The 24,835-nt window shown below is 49.1% G+C and overlaps 1 pseudogene; it reads left to right on the forward strand.

The window, feature by feature from the left end:
* Positions 1-5,551: 5,551 nt before the first annotated feature.
* Positions 5,552-6,413, forward strand: LOC134420459 (olfactory receptor 14J1-like; annotated as a pseudogene).
* Positions 6,414-24,835: the final 18,422 nt, after the last annotated feature.

The following is a 24,835-nucleotide window of genomic DNA, read 5'->3' on the forward strand; positions in this document are numbered from 1 at the left end:
ATACTGGTCACTATATTGTTGCTTCGCCTTTATCTCACGTCTTTGAATCCCAACCCTTGTACTGTGCTTGACTTCTTTTGGGCAACTCCATTGATCCTGCTTGTAGGATCCCTGGGGGCTAGGACGGTTGGGACGGACAGAGACGAGATATCTGAAGCCAGGTCTTGGAACTTGTGGTTTATTGCAAAGGGTGTGGGTGCAGGGGCCTTGTTTGGAGCTGCCAGCCCCAGCTCGGAGCAGGCCTGAAGGAGGAGCTCGAAAGAGACACCCAAAATGGATGCCCAAAAGAGGAGGGGACTTCCCAATACTATACAATAAATCTTCTACTGTGCTGCATATTCTAATTTTCACTAACCAATCTAGTACAAGATACAAATCTTATAGCATTTATATACAGCCTATAAGAATGATTACATTACCATACTGTGCTACATTTTAAACCCTAAAAACTACTCTTTAGACTCCTTCTGCCAAGCTAGTAGGGTCTGCTCTGACCCTTGGACCTGTCTGCAAGCAGAGGGTATTGTTTCATCAAAGGAAGATTACTTTCAGCTGGCCATACCATTCTTTTCCAGTTGTTCAGTAACTAAGGCTTGGTGTCTCAAAGCTTGATTTCATTTTAATCTCACTTATAGTTTCCATATTCTCAAAATCTTTTGCCAGGCAATCATATTTATAAGGCTTTCCTGTCTCATCTTCCCCAGCATCTGCTTCTTTTCGTTTTCACCACCCTTGCCCTGAAGCTGGGGAACCAGAAAGGTTTGTCACAGCCAACCTCATTGCGACCTTTGCCGCCCAGAGACCCTGACATTTAGTCTCGTCAGAGTGGTTAGCTGATGGATAGACCAGTGCTCCCCAGGATTTTGGATTGTGTCAGGCTGGCAGATTCATCATTGTTTTAAGGGATCTCGGCCAGGTTCCCAGGGACAACGACAGTTTGACCTGTGTAGGATTGCAGGTGGGTTTAGTGCCCATTTTGCCACTGTGTTTTTACAATATGCACCCACGTCCCATTATTGATTTGGGGTGTTCCAGTGGCTGTTCCAGCTAAGGTGGAGAAAGAGAAAAATGGGCAGCCAAATCTCCAAAGTAGAAAGGTGCATATATGGATGCTCTAAGTTAATTCTCACTGATCATGACCAAATATCTTCAAAGAACAAATAAAAATCAATTGTGAAGTGGATCATTAAAAATTTTCCAGATGCCCCTGAGCCTGACTGTCCTCCCTCCATATTGGCTCCTCCAATTCCTGCTACCACAACCTTCTCTTCCACCCTGAATGAACCTCCAGACTCCACCCCCAGAACTGCAGGTCACGCCCCCACTCTCAATCATTCCACCTTCAGCCTGGGCCATGCCTCCAGAATGCCAGCCTGTGGAAGGGGCTAGCAGCGGGCCTGTTAGCTAAAGGAGCGAGAAGTAAGAAGAAGAAGAAGCTGATAAGGAGCTTTCTCCAAGGCCGTAACCAAGGAGATCGAGAGAAGGAAGGTAAGAGCATTCTTCAGCTGGATGAAGCATTTTTAGAAAGTTAGGTGGAGTCAGAGTAACTTTTCACCAATGGCATGGTATTGAATTATTGTGGCCAATAGCTAAGGTAGAGGAAGGGTAAACAACTGAAAAGTGTATAAAAGATCAGCCATTTTCATTAATAAACTGTTGCCAAGTGTTACTAACTGAGACTGCTTGTGGTCTCTGCTTTATGTCGTGACCGCCTCGACTGCGACACCAGCCCAGGGGTATACCATCCTAAATCAAGACCCTTCCTCCTCAACACCTGAAAAAATGGCAGTGCCTTTTGCCTCACCCTCCAGCAACAATATAACCCCATGGTCACAGATACTAAACCCAACTGTCACACTATTTCTAATCCAAATGTTTCTCCTCCAAGTTATTCTTCCTCCTTAAAAAACAGTTTGGATTCCCCAGAGCCACCTTGCCCCTCAACCCCAGAAGATCCCCAGGAAAGGATCCAGAAAGAAGCAGTAAAGGAAGGAGACTGGCAAATAGTCTCAAAACTCCTCATTGCCCCGGTATGTTATGAAAGAAGGGGGCAGAATCCCAGGTATCAGCCATTGGTTTACAGGGAAATCAAGGATCTGTGTAGGGCAAATAAAGACCATAGGAAGGACTTACCTTGTTTTAATGGACTAATGAGGGCCATGTTTACAGCACATGTCTCAACATCATATGATTTAAAATATATTATGACCATGTTGTTGTCACCTACAGAATACACCCTTTGGGAAGGGGGATGGAAGTGTTTACTAAATCAATTAATAGCAGACTATGCTAATAATGAGGCAAGGGCAGAATTGACAAACAATCATCCAGCTGGAGAAGGACAACACAGCCTACCAGATGATCAAGCAGCAGGTGTCCTGAGAGAAGTATTGGATGATATCAAAGAGATGGCTTTGCAAGCTTTAATCCAGGTATCAGATGGTAGCACCCCCAATGTGGACTGCCTTGGGTGGCTGCAGCTAAAGCTTTAGGACAATCAGACCATCCTGGGTGCCTGTTAAGTAAGCAAATCAATGCTACCTCCCTCACACTGAGTGGCCTGCTCTCAGACATAGAGTCCATCAGACATGCCACCTTGCAGAACAGCGATAGAGTTTTTACTTTGGGCACAGGGGCATGGCTGTGTAGACTCTGAAGGCATGTGTTGCATGAACCTCTCCATCCAGAGCGAGTCAATCCACAGGAGCATTCAGGTACTGAAGGAAGGATTGAAGAAGCTTCAAGTGGAAAAAAAATATTGGTTCAATAAACTCTTCCAATCCTGAGGACTAAAGGGTTGGATGATGTCTAGCTAAAACAGGACTATTAATTCTCTTAGTGGTTGTTGTTGTGTTGTTAATTGTCCCATGTTTGTTTGGATGCTTTTAGAAAGTCTTACAAAATTCTTTCAGTTCCATCTTTGTTGTACAAGAGAAAAGGGGGAAGATACCCAACCCTGGATCCTCATGGACTCCTTGGAGGAGAGAACTGGAGGACAGGATGGCACAAAAACCTCTCAGACACTCAATTTTGGAAGGAAATTCCTTAAAAGTCCCTAAAAGTATCCTTAAATCCATAAAGTACCTTAAAAACCTTGAGTATCTCAAAGTGCTAATGAGCCCTACTGAGTGTCAGTGCAAAGCTCTCAAGGGACTTGTTAAACCAGATAATTGGGGCCATGATTGTAAAACCTCTCACACAGTGTGTATCAAAAGGGAAACACCAAGTACCTTAAAATAACTGAAGTACCTTGAAGTATTAATGCGTCCCACTGAGTGTTGTTACTGACAAAGCCTCTCCAGGGACTAAGTACAGCAGATAATTGGAGGCCAGGATAGCAGAGACATCTCAGAGACTCAAGGCAAAAGCCAAACCCAAAGTCCTTTCAAAATCCTGCAGTCCCTGGGAACATTCAGGAGCCCCCAGGGCCATTGCTGAGCAAGGCTCCCCAGGGACTCCTTCCAGCAGATCCTTGAGGTCACTGGGATGTGGGCTAGGGGTGGATGCTGAGGGCAGGACAAGGGGCTGACAGTGCCCAGCCTGGCTGGGGCTGTGCCAGGAGGCCCCAGGGCCTCAGGACAAGGGGTCTCTTCCCAGGCCTTGGTGGCACAGACACTGCTGTGCTCCAAGGCACCAAGACTTGGCTTCTCTTCGTCCCCACCTGTCATCACTGCCTCCAGTTCTCTGCTCTGCCTGGGGCCTGGGGACACTTTCTCAGTCGTGTTTCTCAGTGGGACCCATTGAAAGTCCAAGAAATTTTGGAGTTGGATTCTGACTTGGAGTTCTGGAGAGGTTTCTTCAGCTCCCTCTCAGGGACTGATGGTCAGAGCCTGAGCACAAAGCCCCAGAGGCTCATTAAAGGCCGTTGTGCTGTGTCTGTGCTGCTGAGCTGGGCTGGGCTCCTGGCACAGAGGCAGCTCCTGGTAACCAAGAAGAGCTTCAAAAGCACATTTCTCTTGATGAGCAGCTCTTCTGCCAGACCAGCAGGGCTGGGACACTGCCTGCAGCCATTCTGGGCACAGCACAGAGGCACAGAGAGCTTCAATCAGTCAGGGCTGGGAAGGTGCTGAGAAGTGCCTGGGGCAGAATCACTGCCAGCCCTTGGCACAGGAACCTCTGGCTGCAGCACAATGCAGCTGCAGCACCTGCAGTGAACTCCTAAAGCTGGAACATCCTACTGCCTACAGACTCTGTGAGTACAACTCTGGGTATTTCTGGTGCAGGGGAGGTGAAATGCTCGTGAAGGTCTAAAATTCTGAGGGGTTCTGATCAGTCATACAATATTTCCAAGATAAAGATTTTGGCAAAAAAAAGGACATTTCCTAATACTTTGTCCTCAGTTTCCTACGCGTGGAGAATGGCAGGGAGGAGAGATAAATATTAAAGGTTGATTATGAATTTTGACAAATTCCTGAGACATCTGAACTGTTACTTTGAGTGATCAATAAGTTCACAGAGTTTTGTGGTCTGTGAGTGCTGGCAAGGAGTGATCAGGCACAGGGAAACACCTGCAGGAGGGAAATCTCCAGGAAGCAGAGAGAAGATCAGGCAAGGAGACAAAACAACACCCAGCAATGCTGTGGCAGGGAGAGTTTAGAGATGCCCACAGGATCCCCTCCAGTGCAGCCCCTCCCTCTGAACAAGCCCCCTCCCTCCTGTGCCCCCAGCCAAGCCTCTGTCCTCAGGGCTGGGGCTCCAAGGCGTGCAGCCCTTCCTGTGCAGGCAGAGCTGCAGCAGAGCCGTGGAGCAGCTCTGCAGCCCCGGGCCCAGTTCCCTCTGCAGAGCACAGGGCTGGGAGCAGCTGACTGGCCCTGGGGGCTCTGGCAGGGGGCACAGCTGGCTCAGGGTGACGCTGTCCCCACTGCCCGGCTCTGGGCAATGCTGTCAGTGCAGCCAGGGAAGGAGCTGCATCTCCCTTCATCCAATGTCAGCATAAGGACACTTGGGAGTGTCCCTGAGATTTCAGTCCAAGCTGGGAGCTTCAATCCAGGGTGCAAATCTGTCCTAGAGCATCTCTGAGTTATAAGATTTAAGAGGAGATGCAGAGGTGTTCTGACACTGAAAATGCTTCTGGGTTGGAAAATGAGCAATATGAGGTTTTGGCTTCAAATGTGGAGCTGGGCTGTGGTGGATCCATCTGCTCTCACCAGGACCTGGTGACATTATAGGGGAATCATTGGAATGTGGCCCCCCTCCACCTGAGAAAGGTTAAAGCGCAGAGAAACTCTGAACAGGTCAGAATGTGAGACCATCTACCCGCACTTTACATTCATCACTTTGCCTCACAGAATGCACTCTGTTTCCCTGGGGGCAGCGGAAATTCTGAGGCTTTCTGATATCCAAGAACAGCAGCAGAGAAAGGGAGAAGCTTTTTAAAAGAACCCCAGAACACCAAAGAAAAAAAAAAAAGAGTGTGTGTGTCTATTCCAGAGGAGGGTATATGGGAAATGGCTTTTATTTTGGTGACAGGTACCTCCTCTAAATCTTTGCTGTCCTTTCTTCATGAACAGGTCCCCATGGCCAGCGGCAGCAAATGTCCAACAGCAGCTCCATCAGCCACTTCCTCCTGCTGGCATTGGCAGACACGTGGCAGCTGCAGCTCCTGCACTTCTGCCTCTTGCTGAGCATCTCCCTGGCTGCCCTCCTGGGCAACGGCCTCATCATCAGCGCCGTAGCCTGTGACCACCACCTGCACACGCCCATGTTCTTCTTCCTGCTCAACCTGGCCCTCAGCGACCTGGGCTCCATCTGCACAACTGTCCCCAAAGCCATGCACAATTCCCTCTGGGACACCAGGGACATCTCCTACACAGGATGTGCTGCCCAAGTCTTTCTGATTTTTTTTTCTTGCAACAGAGATTTGTCTCCTGACCATCATGTGCTACGACCGCTACGTGTCCATCTGCAAACCCCTGCACTACGGGACCCTCCTGGGCAGCAGAGCTTGTGCCCACATGGCAGCAGCTGCCTGGGCCAGTGCCTTTCTCAATGCTTTGCTGCACACAGCCAATACATTTTCCCTGCCCCTGTGCCATGGCAATGTCCTGGGCCAGTTCTTCTGTGAAATCCCTCAGATCCTCAAACTCTCCTGCTCCAAATCCTACCTCAGGGAACTTGGGCTCATTGCAGTTAGTGTCTGTTTTTTATTTGGTTGTTTTGTGTTCATTGTTTTCTCCTATATGCAGATCTTCAGGGCTGTGCTGAGGATCCCCTCTGAGCAGGGACGGCACAAAGCCTTTTCCACCTGCCTCCCTCACCTGGCCGTGGTCTCTCTTTTCTATAGCACTGGCACGTTTGCCTACCTGAAGCCCCCCTCCATCTCCTCCCCATCCCTGGATCTGGCCCTGTCAGTTCTGTACTCAGTGGTGCCTCCAGCCCTGAACCCCCTCATCTACAGCCTGAGGAACCAGGAGCTCAAGGCTGCAGTTTGGAGACTGAGGACTGGATGGTTTCTAGAACATTAAACCTCTGGCCAGTATTTGCAAATCACTTGTAATAAAAGTAACCTTTAATACTTCTTGTTATTTTCATTTTGGAGGTTCTTTGTCCTTGTTTAAAATTTTAAATATTTTCTACAAAGTGATGTCATTGTTTGTGCCAACTTGGTGTTGCCAGTGCTGCTGCCGTGGCCCTGCCCCACTGCCCTGGTGGCCCTGGTGTTACTGTAGGGCCTGAGTGCTCTCGGGGCCGGGCACAGCCCTGGGGGTGGCAGTGCCGGGGCTGCAGCAGGGACAGGCCATGGGCACTGCTGGGGCAGCAGTGACCCCTCAGCCCAGGCCCTGGGGGCTCCAGGCTCCTTGCCCAGGCTCTCTCAAGAACACGCCCAGGCCAATGCTCAGCACAGAAAAGTCCTGTGAGCAGCCCCAGGCTGGCTGTGGGCAGGCTGGGGGCAAACAGCATGGCTGGGGCTCTGCAAGGGCCCTGGGGCAGATGGGAAGGAGCAGCAGAGCAGGGGCTGATCTATCCCCAGTGCGCTGCACAGCCCAGGGCAGCATCCCAGGGCATCCTCATGGAGCTGCCAACAACATCCCCCCTCTGCAGACCTGGCCTCTCCCCCAGCTCACACAGGTGCCCCATCCTTGCAGGCACAGACACGGCAACACTGGCTGAGGAGCCCCTGTTTGCATTGCACACAGCAGGGGGAGCACACCCATGCTGTTGGTGTGGGGACATGAACCTGAGGCAGCACAAATGCCATCAGCCCCTGGGGCCAGCAAGGGCTGTGGGGTCACCAGGGAAACCACTCAGGTTTGTTGTGGCATCTGCAGTCAGCCAGAAAGTTTGTTCCCATCAGCTGGGAGTTTCCTGTCCCACTGCAGACGCTGTTGCTCAGAGCCAGGGCTGCCTGGCAGCCACCCCCAAACTGCCCTGAGCATTTCCTTGGCTTCACTTTCCTTTACTTTCTTTACTCTTTGCTTTCTTTACTCTTCCTGCTACAAATTTCTTTGCTTTCTTTACGCTTCCTACTACACATTTCTTCTTATTTCCCACCCCTCTTCCCTGCCCTGCAAACAGCCCATCCCTGTTTGCCCTTTCCTCTCTGGCCCCACTCCCATTGCAGTTCCTAACTTGGCACCATGGGAACGTCCCTTGGGCAGCAGGATCATCCTACAAGTGCTGCAGGAATTTTCTGCAGGCTCCTGCAGTGCCTGGTGCTGCTCCCTTGCCAGAGGCACCCCAGGCCAGGGGGGCACATCTGGGCTGCTGTGTCTGGCTCTGGGGCTCCCGGTTCTGGGCAGTGAGGAGGGGCTGCAGAGGCTCTGCTGGACTGACAGGATGGGCTTTGGGGCTGGCAGGAGAAGCTGAGGGACCTGGGCTGCTAGAGCTTCTGAAGAGGAGGCCCAGGGCTCCTCCTGCAACTGCTCCAAGGGTGGTTCCAGAGAGTCACAGAATCAGCGATGTTGGATAAGACCTTGGAGATCATCAAGTCCAACCTGTGCCCTGACACTGCCTTGTCTCCCCTGAGCCTCCTTTTACCCAGGATAAACAACTGCAGGTCCCTCAGCTGCTCTTCACAGGAGTTGGTAGTTTGTGTTCCAGACGCCTTCCCAGCCCTGTTGCCCTTCTCTGGACACGCTCCAGCCCCAGCCCTGTTGCCCTTCTCTGGACACGCTCCAGCCCCTCCATGTCCTTCCTAAATTGGGGGACCCACAACTGAACACAGCACTTGAGGTGCTGCCCAAGCAGTGCTAAGCAAAGGGGAAGAATCACTGCCCTGCTCCTGCTGGCCACACCATTCCTGACCCAGGCCAGGAGCCATTGGCCTTCTTGGCCACCTGGGCACACTGCTGGCTCATGTCCAGCCTGCTGTCCATCAGTCCCTGCAGGTCCCTTTCTGCCTGGCTGCTCTCCAGCCACTCTGTCCCCAGCCTGTAGCACTGCAGGGGTTGTTGTGGCCAACATGCAGGGCCCAGCACTTGGACTTGTTAAACCTCACCTTGTTGGATTTGGTTCCTGGATCCAGCCTGTCCAGGGCCCTCTGCAGAGCCCACCTACCCTCCAGCAGATCCACACTCACACCCAGCTTGGTGTCATCTGCAAATTTGCTGATGCTGGACTCAGTCCCCTCATGCAGATCATCAGTGCAGACATTGAAATCCACGCTGGCTGGCTCTGATCCCTTGGCCATCCTGTGGGTGCCCTGTGATGGCACTCAAGGTGATCTGTTCCATAACCTTGCTGGGCACCCAGGTCAGGCTGATAGGCCTGGAGTTCCCCAGATCCTCCTTCCAGCCCTTCTTGGGGATGGGCTCACACTGGCACCTCCAGTGCTCTGGGCCCTCCCTGCTGAGCCAGCTCTGATGGTAAATGATAGAGAGCAGCTTGGGGAGCTCATCCACAGCTCCCTCATCCCCCTGGGATGGATCCCATCTGATCCCACACACCTGTGAGCATCTGAGGGGCTCAGCAGGTCACCAACTGCTCCCCCCTGGATTACGGGGGTCTGTTCTCTTCCCTGTGCCCATCTACCAGCTCAGCAGAGCACTTGTCCTGAGGACAGCCTGCCCTAATATCGAAAATTGAGAGAAACGAAATGTTAAGTAGCTCTGCCTTCTCCTTATCTTTAGTTTCTATATTCCCCACTGCATCCAATAAAGAGTAGAGGTTCTCCTAATCCCATGTTTTGCTATTAATTTAATTGTGGAAACTTTGTCTATTTTTTTTTTTACAGAAGTGGTCAGGTTAAACTCTAATTGAGCTTTCACCTCTTGACTTTTTTTCTGCATGACTTCACAACATCCTTAAACATTTCCTAAGCTGCTTGACCTTCTGTCCAAAGTTGATGCACCTCTTGTTACCCTTGAGTTCCCACAAAAGGTCCATGGGCAGCCAGGCCAGTCATTTTCCGCACTAGCTCATCTTTTGCCACATTGAGACAGGCTGCTCCTTCCCCTTAAGATTACTTCTGTGAAACATGTCCATCCTTCCTGGACCCCTTTGTTTTTAAGGGATGTTTTTCTTCAAAAAATCAGGACCTGATTTGGTACTCCCAAAATCAGCATCCTAAACAGGTCAAAGTCTGCCCTTCCTAATTCCAGTGTAGAAGTTTTGTTGCTGCCCCTCCTTCTTTCCCAGAACATTGAAAACTTATTTATTTCGTGGTCACTGTGCCCCAGGCAACCTCTGAGCCCAACATCTGCCACCAGCCCTTCTGTGTTTGTGAACAGCAGCAGACAGAACTTTCCTTGGCAGTGGGAGTGTTACCAAAAATTTGGTAAAATAGAAAACTCCTTAACCCCAATGCAGCATTAAAAAGCAGCATTATTTATTCAGGGGGATGCACGGGGGACAGCTCCTCCCTAAGCCCTGCAGGCTGAGTGAAGGAAAGTTTCTGTTTATATTCTGTATATTGCACACATATTCATTGATTTTCCCAGACTAAACATAAATATGATAATGGTTTCCCCAAAATCATTCACATATTTCCCCTCCCCTTCACCCATGTGTTGTTCTGTCTTGGGGTCTCTCTGGTGGTCCCTGGTGGTTGTGGATCTCAATGTTGCAGTGGGTCTGGCTGAGCTGGCAGGACACTGAGGCTGCTGAACTTCCAGTTCCCCTTCTCACACAATGGGCATTGTGTGGTTTCCACAGGCCTGGGGTTTTGGAGAACAAGGTCCGGGTGTCAGCTCACCTGGTGGAGACAATTTATCATCTGGTAACATGAGGTGACAGAGTGGGCTATGATATCACAGAGTGGGTTATGTGAGGTGTTTGAGCAGCTATGACATCATATACTGCCCCTGTGATATCACAGAGCCATCTGTGACATCAGAGGGCAGAGGTCTGACATCACAGAGCAGACTGTGACATCACAGAGTTGGCTGTGACCAGCTGTGACCAACCATCAGAGATCAGCTGTGTGACATTGGAGAATGGGCTGTGACATCACAGAGCAGGCTGTGACATCAGAGACCAGCTGTGTGACATCACAGAGGGGCTGTGTGACATCCCAGCAGGGCTGTGTCAGGTCGCTGGGTTGGTCACTCCGCCCCAGCTCCCCCTCACAGTTTCTCCCAACAAGTCCAATGCTGTCCATGCCCAGCTGGGTCCCTGTCCCCCGGGATCCCCCCGGCCCACCTGGAGCCACAGCCTTGTTTTGCAGAGAAAAGATGAAACCTCCCAACTTCGTAAAAGTTGTAAAGTTCGGTATGCTTTATTACGACAGGCGCCGGACGCAAGCCTCCCCAATAGGCAAGCGTACCTCTGAAGACCTCGGGTCTTCTTTTATCCCCCTCCCAAATGCATATGCATACAGTTTCACAATAAGTTCATACATATTCATTCCGCGTGACATTTAGCACTAGTTCTTCTTTATCAGAGGAATTCCTAGGTCTGGGGCAGATCGACCTTGCGGTAATTTCTGTTTTCCTTTCTCTGTCTCCTTGCTGTCTCTGGAATGCGGCCTTTCCTTCAGCTTTGGCCCCACAGACCTCTCACCTCTTCCCGGCACTTCACCTAATTCAGAATGGATCCCCAATTCGTCTCAGCCTCCACCAAAGGATGTTCCACAGGATCCACCCCAGAGCCTGACATGGGGACAAGGGGCCAGGGCTGTGTGACCAAGACATCAAGGACGTGGATTATCCAGGTCACTGTGGCCTGGGTTGGGTTCCCCAGGGCAGGAAAGATGTCTGACAGCTGGAGCAGGGTCTGGGAAGGGCCTCCAAGGTGGGGCTGGAGCCCTTGGGCTGTGAGCAGAGGCTGAGGGAGCTGGGCTTGTCCAGCCCAGAGCAGGGAAGGCTGAGGGGCTCCTCATCCCAGCCTGGCAGTGCCAGTGAGGAGGGGATGGAGAACACAGAGCCAGGCTCTTGACAGGGGGCTGGGGGGAAAAGAAAAAGCCAATGGGAAGAAGGGGAAAGAGAGGAGATCAGCCAGGACAGGAGGAGATGAAATTAGTCAGGCTGGTTTCAGCATTTCCTCAACACCAAAAGCAGCCTGACTTCCCTTCTCCATCCACCACTGACAGCTTTGCAAATCAGGAATTGTTTGAGCTGCTTTGCACCCAATCTAGGTGAGCATCCTGATACAAGAACTTAATTCTGTTTACATCAATCATAGAACCATGTTTGTCTAAATAATTCTGGTACGGAAATCACTTGTGGATGGTGGACTCATCAGATACTGCTGGGGTGTTGTACATAGCTCAGGGAAGAGTGTGATTGATATTAAATTGTGTCCTGTTCCACTATGGTCTGTAGGCCATGAAGAAAAACTTTCTGTGCCTCTGAGTCTCACCAGTTCCTGACCCCCAAAAGGACACAGACATGATGAGTTGTGATTCCCACTCCAGTGGTGGCACCTGGACCTCCCCCTGTAGCTAGAGCAGAGCTCCCTTGTACCACAAAGTCCCTGACAAAGGAGGGATGAAGGAAACAGGACAGGCTGTGGGGATCAGGGGCAGGGCAGAGCCCAGCAGAGGAATGACTTTTGCATTTGATGGAGCTGTGCCTTCCCTTGGCTTTGTTGGCTGAGAAGAAATGAACATCCCTCTGTGTCTTGGGCAGCTCCTTCTCCAAGGAAAGCAGGTGGGAGCTGGAGCCAAGGAGCTGAAAGCTGCAGGTGCTGCCTGGGCTGGAGGGAGCTCAGATTTGCACAAGGCTGCTCTGAGTGCCAGGGCTTGGATGGGGGAAATGGTGGGGTGGGGATAGGGACAGAGTCTGATTGATTGTCAGCCATGAAAGGTCTTGATTTTTATATCTTCAAACTGCATGAGGAGGTACTTGGTTTCAATGTCAAGTGGAGATTGCTATTAACACAAAAAAAAAAAAATAAACAGGTCCAAAAAAATGTTTTCTCACAGTATTTTTAAATAGAACATATTCAGTTGAATGCACTTCTGAAATCTCTCTTTTTAACCACACAAGATTTGGAAACCGAAATCAAATTATTCCCAGAGGCTTTGGTTGTTAAGGTGTTCTGAATTTTAATGAGCCCTGAGACACTGAATTCCTGCACTGAAGAGCTGCAGGCTGAACAAGCCTCTGGAGCAGGAAAATTCAGCAGCAGCCTCCAAGGTGCTGAGGATGTCAGCAGCCCCCACTGAGGCCATCCCTGCCCAGAGACCGTGGGGGAATGGGCAGACAAGGAGAGCGTCCCTGGGGCTGGGGCAGCACAACTCAGAGGCACCAGCGGCTCCAGCTGGGAAATGGAGTGTGGAATGTGGCTGGGAAAGCCCTGCCTGGGCTGTGCCAAGCAGGACACACAAGCCCTGCCCCCTAAACGCCAAACAATTCTCTCAAGGAGACATTTGAAAAGAATTACAGTTGCTTGGGTACTGTGAGCTGGACTCCCTAGAGATATACGAACTGGGGATTCTCAGGAACTCAAAACAACAAAACAGGCTTTACTGGCAATTTTGGAAAATCAGAGAAGCTTTGACAAAATGTTTTTTATGGCACTGTAGTGCTTTTTGTATGTTAATTATAGATCTTTCTAATCTTGAGATTTCCTAATTAATGTACTGATGAATATGTTGGGTTTTAGTGCTGGGTAATTATTTATGTATTTATCTTATTTTGAGATAGGATTACAAGAAAGGTATAGTGGGCTTAAAATTTTAAAAGGGTATGAAAAAAAATTTATTAAAAGTAAAATTAAATAAAAGGTAGTAAGAATTAAAATAAATTTTTTAGAATAATTTTTGTTTCTTTACATCTTTTTCATTTTACTGAAAATGTAAAGAAAGTAAACTAGAAATTTCTAGTCAGTTCACTATTTCTAGAATCAACTTTTTTAGTTTACTGTGGGGAGAAGTTTTTCTTATAAGGTTAAGGAGATTTTTTTACAAGAGGAAAAAATAGGTTGTTTTTTGTTCTTAGTTTTGTCATGGATAACAGTTGTCTCGGGATCTTTGTTATTGTGATGTTGTTTTTATTGCTACAAGCTTTTTTACAGCTTGTTGATGGGTCATGTCAAATTAAGGGGTATTGTTTTAAAGATGAGTTGTTTAAAGGTAATTTTTTTTATTTTTTATTTTTAAATTATTTTTATCTCTGACAATGGAGATCTTCTCTTGGGGATACTGGATTACCTTTTTTTCCCCCTGTTTTGTAAAATTACAGTTATTTTAACATTTATTTATTTAACATGCAGGTTTTTCTTTGATTAATTTGAAATATTTTGAATAATTTGAATTTTTTATAGTTTTATGTGTTATTAAGAAAAAGAGTTTTTTCTTTATAGTTAATAAGAAGATTTTAGTTTTAAGATAAAGGTATTTTTTCTTCTTTTTTGGGGGAGGGATTTAACTTTTTACTGACTTTTATGTTTTTATGGGGTTTTTTTTTGGTTGGTTTTTTTAATTTTTTTATTTTAGTTGAGGGAGGGTTGAAGTATTGAAAGGATTTACACCTGACCCGCTGATAACTTGTGGGGGAAGTTGTGGTTGAGTTGTATTAGGATTGCTTTTATGACTGGTTTGGGGCTTTTTATTGTGTTTAATATTAGTTATAGGGTTATTTTGTGTGGGTTGTAGGTTCTGGGGGTTTTAGTTTTAATTGTCTTGGGGGAGGGGACTTGATGGTAAGATTTTAATAGCTGTGGCCAGCTTTTTTCTGGTTGGGGTTTTGTAGCCTCTTTTGTTTTCCTTTTTGGTAGCTGTTGGGGTTTGGTTTGGTTAGAATGACACCAATGGCGGGGGGACGGGGCAGCCTGGGGAGGGGGAAGGGGCTCAGCCCACGGCAGGGTTGCTTGGTTTGGTTTGGTTTGGTTGAAATGGGGGCTGGGGCCAGGGCCCGCTGCTTCTTTGTTGACTGGAAAAGAAAGAGGAGGTTCCTGGGTTTTTTCATCTTTACCTATGTGATCACAGAGGCGTGTTCAGTGTCTTTGTGTTTAAACAGATTGTCAGTTACACAAAATTTTTGTATTACTTTTTAAAATTCTTCTCATGTCAAACTACAACAGACATTCAATCAACAAAAAACACATCTCAAAGCATTGACTTGGCCCATTTGACTTCACAAACTCTAAGCCTGTTCAATTTCATGTTATTCAATATCTGCAGAAGCAAAGAAACATAAGAAGACATGGAAAGAGAGAAAGACAAAAAAGATTTAGAGAAGCACACACAGAGCTACCAATTCCTGGATTCCAGCAGTGTTCAGATGGAAATTCCAAGAGGAGGCAGGGTCAAGATGTGTGCTTGCCTTGTGGTGAGCCTCAAATACCCCTTGGTCTTCCTGGGCCCTTCCCCCAGGTGGGCCTTGGGCTCATTTGGTCCCTCAGGAGCTGGGCTGGGGGCTGCAGAGGTGGCTGTGGAGCATTGCCTGTGCTGTGCCAGGGACTGGCAGCCACTGCTGGGCTGGGATAGAGGCTCTGGGGGGATTGGGGCTCCAGGGCAGGGTCTGGACCTGCCTCTTCCTTCCCTCACACATGAAAATTTGTATCCAACAATCTCCTCCAGTCTTTCACAACAGGCAATGTTGGAAGTGGAACCCCAGTTCTGGCCATGGGCACCTGGCTGAGAAGGACAGTTCCATAGGTAGGAAAGCACAGAGACCCAGTTTTTGGAAAGCAGCTGAAAGGCTCACTAGGCCAAGGCCAGCCAGACTTGTCAGGAATGGCAGATTTTGTCGGGAAGCAGTCTTTGGATCTAGGGAGTTGTGGAGGTGAAGCACCAATCTCACCCATGGAAACCCGGAGATGCAGCACAATTCTTTCCCGTAGAAAGGAAAACACGGAGCCTTCCCCAGTGTTTTGGGGAAAGATGAGAGGTGACCCTTGCAAAACCACTGCCAGAAAAACTTGTCCTGGCAATATTCCAGGGAACAATCCCTGGATAAAAGGAAGTTTGGAGGTGAAATCTCAATTCAGGCCATGGGTGCCTGGAGAAGAAGGACAGTTCTTTTCCATCAGAAGGAAAGCACAGAGCCCCAGTATTTCAGCAGCAGATGAGAAGCAACCTTCCACATGCCAAGATCAGTTGGACCAGTCAGGCAGTCCATGGGAGGCAAAACCAGCCAGACCTGTTCTGTGTTCCCTTGGCTTTATGGTGCTCCATAGTGTCACAATGGCGCCTTGGTTCCATAAGGCCCCACAGTGTCACAATGGTCCCAATGATTCCATGAGTCCCTGCAGTGTCACAATGGTCTCTGTGGTTCCCTGTCAGGACCCAGGACATCCCTCTGGCTGTCCTGAGCAGCCAAGACCCCTGTCAGGGGTCTCAGAGACCCTGGCACAGAGCCCAAAATGCCCCTGTGGTTTTGATTATGACCGTGGAGCAAATTACCAACCTTGTATGAAGATCAGCAAGCCACAACAGTTTAAATAGAATATTAGTGAAGTTTTCACAGGGTGGAAAAGTAGATTTGTGCGTTTTTGGTATGGGGGCAAGATGGAGGGAACTAAGTGTGTCCAGCCTTTCTCCTTCTTCTTGGCCTCCATCTTCTGCTGTGGTGTTGGCACTTACAGATTGGTTTAGAGTAGAAGCTCAATGTCTAACATAGGTGATAGGTTTTGGAAAGTAATTGTGAACATTGTATACATAGTTTTTGTATAAAAACATAACACCGCCCTGTGGGCAGGCAGAATGCTTTGGACTGTCTTTGTGAGCTGACCTCAGCAGGGCACTAGAAAATTTTTAATAGATAAGATAAAATAAACAACCCTGAGACCGAGAAATTAAGAGCCCTGACTCCTTCTTCAAGCACCGGGCTGGGAAAAGAGACTTTCAAACTTTTCTCGGGGTCACTCTGACAAGCTAATGATCCCGACAGTTCCCCAGGCCCTACAATGACACACGATTCCTCTGTACCAAGCAGCCTGCAATGTACAATTGACCTTTGGATCCTGGGGGTTTGTGGTGTCACAATGGTCTCCCTTTGGCTGCACAGTGTCACAATGGACAATTGATAACAGGAAGCCACTCTGTGTCACCCTGGAGCTTTGGTTCTCTGAAGCCTGCAGTGTCACAATGAACCCTTGGTTCGATGGAGTTCCACAATGTCACCATGGCCCCTCGGTTCTATGCAGCCTGCAGTGTCACAATGGTCTTCTTTGGTTGCCCAGTGTCACAATGGACCACTGATGTCATGAGGCCTTGCAATATCACCCTGGACCTTTGGTTCCATGCAGCCCTGAAGTGTCACAAAGGCCTCTTGTTTTCACAAGGCCCCACAGTATCACAATGGTCTTCTTGGTTCTGTGAGGATCCCCAGGGTCACAATGGTCTCACTGGTTCCATGAGGCTTCAGAGTGTCACAATGCTTTCCTTATTCCATAGGGCCTCACAGTGTCCCAATGATTCTATGGATTCCCTCAGTGTCAAAATGGACCTTGGTTCCATGAGGCTCTGCAGTGCCCAAATGGTCTCTCCATTAGGTTCTATGAGGTCTTGCAATGTCACAACGGACTGTTGGCTCCATGGGGTCTTGCAGTGTCACAATGGCCCCTTGGTTTGATGGGGCCTCTCAATGTCACAATGATCCCTACATTCCATGGAGCCACACAGTGTCAGTACTGTCCCTTTGGTTCCATGAGGCCCAGCAATGTCGCAGTGCTCTCCATGATTCCATGAGGTCCCACGGAGTCACAATGGTCCCTTGGTCTCACAGGGCCCCACAGTGTCACAATGGTCCCTTGGTTCCATGGGCCCTGTGCTGCTGCATTCCCCCCTCCCCTTCTCAGGCCGCCCTGCCAGCTCCTTGGGGCTCGGCCTTGGCCAACAGTCCCTGGGCTCAACCCCTCCGCAGCTCATCACAAACACTGTCTGCTCCAGGCACTGCTGCTGCGCAACCAGCTCCTGCTTTCTGGAGCAGCAGCCCTGGGAACTGTTTTTGTTATCTCAGTAACACAACATCCCTGTTCTCACACTGCCAAAGAAAGCTGTTGATGCCAAGTGCGGCCAGGATGAGCCATTGCTGGGACTGCAGCCCCTCTCTTGGGGCCCTGCACACAGTGCTCCAAAAGGAGCCCTTGGAGCTCTCCTGGGCCTGCGACTCCCTCTGAGTGGGGACTCTCCCAGCCGGGAACTCTCCCGTTTGCTGCATTCGGGGATCCCAAACAATGATGGAGCCTGGGCCGATCCGCTCCCCCTCCTCCAGGGTCAACCCTTCACCTGCTGGGGAGATGCCGAAGCATCCACAGGGAGCATTTCCTGCCCTCAGGGGAACTGTTCCCAAGTGCCTTGCACTGACTCTTTGTGTCTGCGTGCACACAGGAGTGCCTGTGCTGGGGAAACGTGGCAGAAGTGCTGCTCTCTAAGGGGTTGGAGTGCCTTGGATACCTGAGTGAGTCAGATATCCAGATATCAGTAAGTAAGTATAAGTCATGAGGTCTAAACGAAGTTAAATGCTGCCAAGAGTTGCTCTTTTTCTAAGTTGTTACATTTAATTTATTAGCTAAGTTAAGGATTGTTAAGTGTAATTCCTCTGTTAAATTTCTAACTCATAGGTTTTAAGTTAGATTAAATAGTGCTAAGTGCTGTTCTTTTGCTAAATTGGGGAGTTGAAGGTACCAGTTAAAGTTAAGGTATGAGTAAAGTCCTGTTAAGTTTGAGCTCTGTTAAGCTTTTGGCCCATATTCCTTTTATCTTTGCCCTCACTGTCCTTGTGTCTCACACATACCCAGGAAGAGTTCTTGCCTGATTTCTGGTTTGATTGACTGGATTTTGCTTGGTTTTGCTGTTACTTTGTTTCATTGGTGTGCCTGAAGTGCCCAGTCAGGAGCAGAGTGACTCTTGCCAAGGAACTTTGTGCTGCTGTCCCTTAATATTAAATCTGGTTTTTGCTGCTCCCTTGCTGGGGATTTTTTCAGCACTCTCAAGGCCTCGTTCGTAACAGGGTGAAGGAGCCCTGGCCCAGGCTCTGGCCCTGGGGGACACATGGACGCTGCCGGGGGGTCCCTGTCCCCCTGTGCCACCCCCAGGGCCCCGGCCCTCCGTCCCTGTGTCAGGCTCTGGGGTCGATCTCATGGAACCTCCTCTGGGGGAGGCTGCTGGGCTGGGGGCGGGGGGACCCGGGGGGACAGGGGACCCCACTGTGCACGAGCAGGGTTAGACTGCTCCTGGGGGAACTGTGAGGGGGGTCGGGGCAGAGTGACCTCCCCAGGGACCTCACACAGCCATCTGTGATTCCACAGCCCCCTATGATGCCACACAGCCCTTTTGCAATGTCACACAGTCATCTGTGATGTCACTGCCCACTCTGGGACATCACGCAGCACCCTTGTGATATCACAGAGCCAGCTCTGGGATGTCACCCTGGAATGTCATGCACCTGCACTGTGATTTCACAGAAGACTCTGTGGTGTCAGAAAGTCACTATGTGATGTCACAGCCCATCCTATGATGTTACATAGCCACCCAGTGATCACAGAATCACAGAATCACAGAAATTCAAGGCTGGAAGAGACCTGTAAGATCATCAAGTCCAACCCATGTTCTAACAATTCAACTAGATCATGGCAGCAAGTGCCACATCCAGTCTTTTTTTGAACTCTTCGAGGGATGATGACTCCACCACCTCACTGGCTAGATGATTGCAGTATCTGACCACTCTTTCTGTAAAATACTTCCTTCTTAATTCTAACTTGCATCTTGAGACTGTGTCCTCTTGTTCTCTCTGTTGTCGCCCGGAGAAAGAGACCGACCCCCAGCTCACCACAGCCACCCTTCAGGAAGTTGTAGAGAGTGATAAGGTCACCCCTTAGTCTCCTTTTCTCCAGGCTAAACAACCCCAGCTCCCTCAGTCATTCTTCATATGGCTTGTGCTCCAAGCCCCTCACCAGCCTCGTTGCTCTCCTCTGGACACGCTCAAGCAACTCAACGTCCCTCCTAAAGTCAGGGGCCCAGAACTGGATGCAATACTCCAGGTGAGGCCTCACCAGTGCCGAGTACAGGGGAAGAATGACCTCCCTGCTCCTGCTGGCCACACCATTCCTGATACTGGCCAGGATGCCATTGGCCCTCTTGGCCACCTGGGCACACTGCTGGCTCATATTCAATCAACTGTCAACCAGCACCCCCAGGTCCCTTTCCACCTGAGCACTGTCCAGACACACCGTCCCCAGCTTACATCGATGCAGGGTGTTATTGCGGCCGAAGTGCAGTACTCGGCACTTGGACTTATTGAAGTTCATCCCATTTGATTCTGCCTATCCATCCAACCGTTCCAAATCTCTCTGCAGAGCCCTACGTCCCTCTAGCAGATCTACACACGTTCCCAATTTAGTGTCATCTGCAAATTAACTAATAAAAGACTCTAAACCCTCATCCATATCGTCAATAAAAATATTGAACAGAACTGGCCCCAGCACAGACTCCTGAGGGACACCACTGGTGACTGGTCGCCAGCTGGATGTGACACCATTCACCACCACTCTCTGGGCCTGGCCATCCAGCCAGTTCTGAACCCAGCAAAGGGTATTCCTGTCCAGACCACGGCCTGCGAGTTTGTCTAGGAGTACGCTATGGGAAACAGTGTCGAAGGCCTTGCTGAAATCCAGAAAAACAACATCTACAGCCTTCCCTGCGTCCACTATCCGGGTTACCTGGTCATAAAAGGTGATCAGGTTAGTCAGACGTGATCTACCCCTCCTAAATCCGTGCTGGGTGGGTCTGATACCCTGGCCATCCTGCAAATTTTACATGATGACACGTAATATAAACTGTTCCATTATTTTGCCAGGTATAGAGGTCAGGCTGACTGGTCTATAATTGCCAGGATCTTCCTTTGCACCCTTTTTGTGAATGGGTATCACATTGGCCAGCTTCCAGTCATCCGGAACCTCACCAGTAATCCATGACTGTTGGTAAATGATAGAGAGTGGCTTTGCAATCTCATTTGCCAGCTCTCTCATTACCCTGGGGTGGATCCCGTCTGGTCCCATAGATTTATGAATGTCCAAGCATTTCAATAGTTCTATAACAGCCTCCTCTTGGATAATGTGGGGACCATTCTTTTCCCTAAAACCATCAACCAGCCTAGACAGACGGGAGTCTTGAGGGCAAGTCATCTTCCCATTAAAAACCGAGGCAAAATAGGCATTAAACACTTCTACCTTCTCCTCGTCTGCAAATACTAACTTCCCACCTTTGTCCAGTAAAGAACAAAGGCTGGTCCTACCTTTCTTCCTACTATTAATATATTTATAAAAACATTTTTTATTATCCTTAACAGCAGTCGCTATCCTGAGTTCAAACTGAGCTTTGGCCTCCCTAATTTTTTTCCTGCATACTCTAGCAGCCCTCTTGAATACTTCCTTGGAGACCTGACCCTTTTTCCAACTCTGATATGTCCTCTTTTTATTCCTAAGTTCCTCCAAGCTCTCCTTTCCCAGCCAGGCTGGACGTTTGCCCCGTTGACTGATCTTTCGGGATACAGGAATGGTTTGTTCCTGCACCCTCAAGATCTCTGCCTTGAAGTAAGCCCACCCTTCCTGAACTCCTTTATTTTTAAGGGTGGCTTCCCAAGGGACGCTCTGAATTAATCTCTTAAACAGGCCAAAGTCCGCCCTCCGGAAGTCCAGTGTACGAGTTTTACTGGTGCTCTTCCTAATATCGCCAAGTATTGAAAACTCTATTATATCATGGTCACCCTGCCCCAAACGACCTCCAACCATCACATCCCCCACCAGCCCATCCCTATTTGTAAATAACAGATCTAATGTAGTCCCTTCCCTGGTGGGTTCATCTACCAGCTGTAACAAAAAGTTATCCTCCATAGATTCTAAGAATTTTCTGGATTGCCCCTTTACTGCTGTATTAAGTTCCCAGCAGATATCTGGTAGATTAAAATCACCAACAAGAACAAGGGTTGATGATCTTGAAACATTGCACAACTGCTTATAGAATAAATCATCTACTTCTTCTTCTTGATCGGGTCGACGATAACAGACTCCCAATATGATGTCGGCGTTGTTGGCCTTCCCCTTGATTCTTATCCATAAACCTTCAACACCTTCTTCCTTTGTTTCAATTTCAATGGCATTGAAGGTTTGCTTAACATAAAGAGCTACGCCACCTCCTCTTCTTCCTTTTCTATCTCTCCTGAAGAGTCTGTATCCAGCCAATGTAGTACTCCAGTTATATGAGTCATCCCACCACGTTTCCGTGATGGCAACTACATCATAGCTTTGCAGTTGTACCATGGCCTCCAGCTCTTCTTGTTTATTGCCCAAACTGTGTGCATTGGTATACATGCACCTCATCTGGGCAACTGAGTTCACCCCTATCTTACACTTGCAATTCTTGGGCCTATTTCCAGTTAGCTCAGCTGGTTCCCTTTCCCCCTTCAAGCTTAGTTTAAAGCAGTTTAAAGCTCGCTCAATGAGGTCTGCCAGTTCATGAGCTAAAATTCTTTTGCCCTTAATGGAGAGGTGTACCCCATCTGATTCCAGCAAAGAAGATGCTGTAAAAGTTTCGCCATGGTCATAAAATCCAAAATTATGTCGATGACACCAACCCTTAAGCCACTTGTTAATGATACGAATTTTTCTATTTCTTTCATCATTATCCTCCACCACCAAAGGGACTGAGCACATCACTACCTGTGCTCCTGCCTTGTCAATTATCTGACCCAGTACCCTGAAGTCCTTCCTGATTTCCTTAATGCTCCTCTTCTCGATCTCATCACTGCCAGCCTGAACTATCAGCAGTGGATAATAATCAGAGGGCTGAATAAGTCCAGGAAGTCTCTCAGTAATATTTTGTACCCGGGCCCCAGGGAGGCAACAAACTTCCCTGTGGGATGGGTCTGGTCGACATATAGGGCCTTCAGTTCCTTTCAGGAGGGAATCACCTACGACGATTACCCTTCTTTTCTTCTTGGTACTAGAGGTAATAACTCGTGTTGCAGGTGAAACATAATTAGGAGGTTCACTAGGCAGACAATTCTCTCCTAAACCATCTAGTTGTATCTCTGGATCCAATAACTCATACCTGTTCTGTAGTGGTACTTGGCTGGATGATGGAGGGGGGCAGATTTTTCCATTTTTACCACCCCTCACAGGGACCCATTCCCATTCCTCTTCATCCACCAAATGCCCTTCTAGCGTCTGAGAGTGGGAGGCATATAAATCCTCAGTCTCTTGATTAGTAACCTCCCTTAAAGATGATAGGGCTGAACTCCACCAACCTATTTCCCTTTCACTTTCCCTAATACTCCTTAATCTTTCTACTTCCTCCCTAAGCTCAGCCACCATTAAAAGGAGGTCGTTCACTTGTTCGCAGTGTAAACAGTTCTCCTCCACAGCACTCCCTGATGCCACCAATAAACTCAAACATTCTGGGCAGGGGTGGGTCTGTACACTCACATCCTTTTTGGAGGGCCCAACTTGATCACTTATACCAGCCACAGCTTTTGATCTTGTAGAAACCATTGTTAACAAACACCCCAGAAACAACCAGACAGTAGGGGATTCAAAATCCGGAGGTTCAGCAATCCGGGAATTCAGGAATCCGAGAGTTTAGGAATCCAAGGATTCTAAAATCCGAGGTTACAGGAGTCTAGGGGTTTAAAAATACAGAGATTTGGAAATTAAGGATCTAAAAATCCAGGGTTTCAGAGTTCCAGGAATTCTCCAGCAGTAAGTAGGCACCACAGAGCTGCTAAGGTAGTAGCAGCTTCGAGGGATGCAGAATGCAGGGAAAGGGAGCAAAGCACAGCTCCACAGAACAGCTCCACGACACAACTCCGCGGTACAGCTCCGAAGCTCACCTCCGCAGCACAACTCCACGGCACACCCCCACGGCACAGCTCTGCGGCCCAGCTCCGAGGCCTGGCTCCGCAGCACGGCTCCGCGGCACAGCTCCGCAGCACAACTCTGCGGCCCAGCTCCGAGGCCCAGTTCCGCGGCTCAGCTCCGCAGCACGACTCCGCGGCCCAGCTCCGAGGCCCAGTTCCATGGCTCAGCTCCGCAGCACGACTCCACGGCCCAGCTCCGAGGCCCGTTCCGCAGCTCAGCTCCGCAGCACGACTCCGCGGCCCAGCTCCGAGGCCCGTTCCGCGGCTCAGCTCCGCAGCACGACTCCGCGGCCCAGCTCCGAGGCCCGGCTCCGCGGCACAGCTCCGCGGCAGTACTCCGCGGCCCAGCTACAAGGCCCGGCTCGGCGACACAGCTCCTCGGCACAGTTCCGTACCACAGCTTAGTGCAGGGTCACTGTCTTGTCCGCCATTAAAAAAAAAAAAAAAAAATTCTAACTGCAGTTGGAGAAAAACACATCCTACACTTATCCAGGCCACCCACACACATGACTGAACAATGTACAGATGACTTGAAAGCCTGAAAGTTTCAACGACCACAGGATTTGGAAAAGATGCTACAAAAGAATGGAAGAGAAGAGCTGTGTTTAAAAAATGAAAAAGCAAGCAGAACTGCTTGGGCATTGCTTTGGTAGTGGGTTTTTTTCTCTTTTCCTTTTTTGTTAAGTTTTCTTTTTCCTTTTTTCCTATGTTTTCTATGAAATTAAAACTGGGAAGGTCTAACCTCTATTTCTCAGGATATTTATCACATGTCTACCCTGTCCACTGAAAAATTCTTGTCCCTCAGAAACAGAGTTCCAACATTGTTCAAAAAACAAGTGGGAAATGTCAGGCATGGCTGGAGGCCAAAATGGCAGGTTTCTGAACTGGTTAGGTTTCTGAACTGCCACTTCCCTTTCTGATACAACCAAAGCTACAGCAGATGCTGCTGTGCTGCAGGGGCATTTTTAGAAGGGGACCTTGGTGGAAGTGGTGCCAGCAGATGGCAATGGGATTTTGTCCAATGGCACACACAACATGGGACAGGTGAGAAAGACAGTGGGATCAGTGAGTATTTGCACCTTACCAAGACAGGGGTTGCATTCCAGGAAGGAACTTCTCGTTCCACCATTTCGATGCCCACAATTCCCAAAGACCATATGTCCACTTTGGGGCCACATGGTTGACCTGCCACCACTTCAGGCGCCAGCCACCCAGCAGCGCCGGCCACGGAGCTCCGTCTGCCCTGCTCAGGGCTGAGCTGAGCAAAGAGGCCAAAGTCAGCTGTGGAGAAAACAACAAACCATGAAAGCCAGCTCCAGTTAGGAAACCAAGCAAAAGAATTCCCCACTCTCAGGCTAACAATGTGCTGTTGGATCTCCTGGAGAACTGTCCATGCTCGATTTCCTTGGGGATTTAGCCAAGGGAGTATGGAATTGGCCACTTCCAAAAAATCCCAGGTTTCTTAACGCTCCTCACAGCAGTGGACTTCATTCCCCTGAAGCTTTAGATTGTAGCTCCCTCTGTCTGGAAGGGACACACACAGAGCAAGGCCACTCTTGACTGCTTGTGGCTCCTTCTACCTCTGTGCACGTTGCAACTGTGCCCTCAGCTCGCAGCAGGGGTCTCTGCACTGCCACCAGCACCATTTCTGGGGA

Source organism: Melospiza melodia, chromosome 7, assembly GCF_035770615.1.
Source record: "Melospiza melodia melodia isolate bMelMel2 chromosome 7, bMelMel2.pri, whole genome shotgun sequence".
NCBI lineage: Eukaryota > Metazoa > Chordata > Aves > Passeriformes > Passerellidae > Melospiza > Melospiza melodia.